Raw genomic sequence first — 3,386 nt, 5'->3', positions numbered from 1 at the left:
AGGCTGAGGCTGAGGGCTGCTTTGCATTGGGGGAGGTTCCTGAGAGGATAAAAGGAAGAACACAGCAAGAACACTAGTTTCACCTCCATGAAAATGTAATGCACTTCTCCTGTTTCCATTGTTGTCTCAGAGTCTTACTGCTTCCTTCTGCTAACCTAAGGCTAGACCTAGAAGCTTCTAGCATCCATAAAATCTAACAGAGGCCTAGAATGTTTTCATCATCTGAGACTAGCTTCTTAGAAACTCACTCTCACCTGTTCTTTCTGAGTACTGGGCTGCTGGTTCAACTCACTTGTTCTGGCTCAAACTCTTCTCCCAGCTAATGTACTTAATCTCTTGGCCTGGAATTGCTCTGACTGGCCTCAAAATAAGTCAGCAATCTGCTCTAATCTCTGGCTTATTCTCATTTTCTGGCTCATTCAGTCTTCACCTGAGTTCTCTCTCTGCAATGCACCTCTATAATACTGTCCTGGCAAAACTGCCTACTACTCTGAAAAACTGCCTCTTAAGTAGCTCCCCTTTCCACTCTCTTCTACTTAGGGTTAGGGGTATTTTTTTCTGTCAAATCTTATCTGATTCATCAGCTTCTCTGCCACTCAATTATTCATCACTCTTAAACATGGGTGCTTTCTTCTACAAACTAACTTTACCTTTGTTTGGTATTAAAGACATGTACCACCACCATGCCTGTACCTAAGCTTCTCTTCACCCGATACTTGCTCTATACCAGCCTGGCCTCAATCTCTGATCTGTTTGCCTCTGTCTCCTGGATTAAATGGATGTTTCTATTCCAGATGGATCACACAGACCAATAAGGTCTTTCAATGTGATCTCTTTTCAGAATAGCCATGTTCTGAATGAAAATTCCTCTATAGTTCCAAGTGTCTGAGATTTGCCCTGTGTTTTCTAGAGCAACTGGTAACAAAAAATCAGGAATACTTATGCTTCTGTCAATATTTCAACTTCCATATAAACAGATATTGTATGATTGACACTGTGCAGAACCTTAACTGGGTCCATATTTCTGCTGTGCAGGCAGAAGAGAGTAGCACATCCTCAGTGCATGTGTATGTTCCTGTCAATTCTAGCAGAAGCTGAGGATAAAATTTAGTCAGATGATGCACATTGGCTCTTAGTCATGTGAAAGCCAGAGTAAGGAACTACTTAAAATTTTCTCTTAGTGTCAGTGGTGTAAATATTCCTCTTTTCACTCACCTAGGAAATCCCACTTGTGAGGAAGCAATTCACAAACATTTAGTATGAGTGATTATGAATATTTGTCTGAGAGGAGACCCAAAGGACTGAGTTTCCTGCCATGTAAGTATTCATGTGAGCACCTGGGGACACATTACTTGGAGATGAGGTCTTGATTCACATTTATTTGTGTATGTCTCCATCTGTCTTCCTGTTTGTCTGTGTGTACTTTTTTGTTTCTCCTTGTCTCTACAGTTTGAAATGCATTACAAATCCAGGTTCCTAAATAAGATTATTGCATTCCCGAGGAATGGGAATGTCAGCTGTCCACAAAACCTCATAAAAAGAAGTAAAATGTGGGAGGGATCCAAGATGCTGGCACTGAAGACACACCTTGTTTAAGTAGCATGACAGCAATGACCATTCATTCACCTAAAGACTTCGCTGAGGCCCAGAAAATACCAGCACCCGTAACCCACAGGTGAGAGGTCTCCAAATTGTGCAGAGCACAGTTGAGTCTTGTCTCCAGCCACCCAGAAAAAGCACAGAAAAGTCTCAGGTCCTCATGGTCATAAGGCTAGCAGCACACATCTATCTGGAGGGCAGCCACTGGCTTCTGGGATCATGTGCACTTGCCTGACTGCTGGGAAGCTTCTGAAATCCCCAGGGCACAGAAAGAGTATTGGCTCACAAAAACATTAGTGTCTCTGGCTCCTACTTCTGAGCAGATACCAAAGTCTGGAACATGAGTAGATCCTACCATAGGTCACCTAAAAACCCAACAAAAGGATCTGCCTTGCCAAATAAACACCGAGGATCCTGGCAGGTGTGCAGAGTTTGAAATTCCAGGGGGCTGAAAGCCTCTGCTCACAAAAACACCAATATCTGGAGGTCCAAGCCCTGAGCAGACACCACAGTTGGTAACACACATAGATCTAACCTCAAGTCTCTCAGAAAACCCACAGAAAGCTCCAGTTTGACGAACAGCCACCAGGCTCCTGGGTTTTCCTGACTGAAGAACAGCATCTGAAATCCCTTGGCACAGAAAGAGCCTTGGCTCACCAAAACACCAGTGTCACTGGGTCCAAGCACCACACAAACACCATAATCTAGAACACAAGTAGATCTGACTTCATGTCACCCAGAAAACCCACAGAAAGCTCCAGGTGTCCAAGTAGCCACTGAACATAGGCTCCAACCAGAGACATTAAAATGGGAAGAGGCCAGCATAAGAACACAAGCAATAATCATCAGGTCACTTTGATACTACCAGAAATCAGTAGTGCCACCATGACAACAAGCCCTGGAGATACTATCACAACCAATGCACAGAGAAGGATTTCAAATCTGAGATTATAAAAATGATAGAGGCCTTAAAGGAGGAAAAATCCCTTAAACTAGAAGAGGAATACAGAAAGAAAGAGGCGAAAGAATTGAAGAAAGCCCTTAAAGAATTTAATGGATGACAAGTAACTACAATCAAACTGGAGAAGGAAAGAAATAAGAGTTTCAAACTCTAAAAATGGAGAAAGAATCTGTAAGGAAAACACAATCAGAGATAATACTAAATATGGAAAACCAGGGAAAAGGACAGGATCTACAGATACAAGCATTAAGAGCAGAATTCAAGAAATTGAAGAAAGAATATCAGGGATAGATGCAGCCGAAAGAAAATGTTACATCTAAAAAGCTCCTGACACAGAATATCCAAAGAATCTGGGAAACTATGAAAAGACCAAAATGTCCTCCCATCTGTCCCAGTTTCCTGGTAAGTGAAGGCATTTGTGGGACATGCCCCTTGGGCTAGTATGCAGATATAAGTGAGTATATACCATTTAAGTCTTTCTGCTTCTGGGTTATCTCACTCATTATGATAATTTCTAGCTCAATCCATTTATCCACAAATTTCGGGAATTCCTTGTTTTTCATAGCTGAGTAGTATTCCATAGTGTATATGTACCACAGTTTCTTTATCCATTCTCTCTAGAGAAGCATGGGGAGAATGGCAAAGTAGAAGGATCCAGAGGATCCTAGAAACCTACAAGTAGAACATTATGATAGGTAGATTTGGGCCCAGGGGTCCCGCTCAAACTAAGGCACCAGCCAAGGACAATACAGACGGTAAACTTTAAACCCCTACCCAGATCTAGCCAATGGTCAGAACAGTCTCCACACTTGAGTGGAGAGTGGGA

Source organism: Acomys russatus, unplaced genomic scaffold (genome assembly GCF_903995435.1).
Source record: "Acomys russatus unplaced genomic scaffold, mAcoRus1.1, whole genome shotgun sequence".
Lineage (NCBI taxonomy): Eukaryota > Metazoa > Chordata > Mammalia > Rodentia > Muridae > Acomys > Acomys russatus.
Note: the sequence above shows the minus strand (reverse complement) of the source record.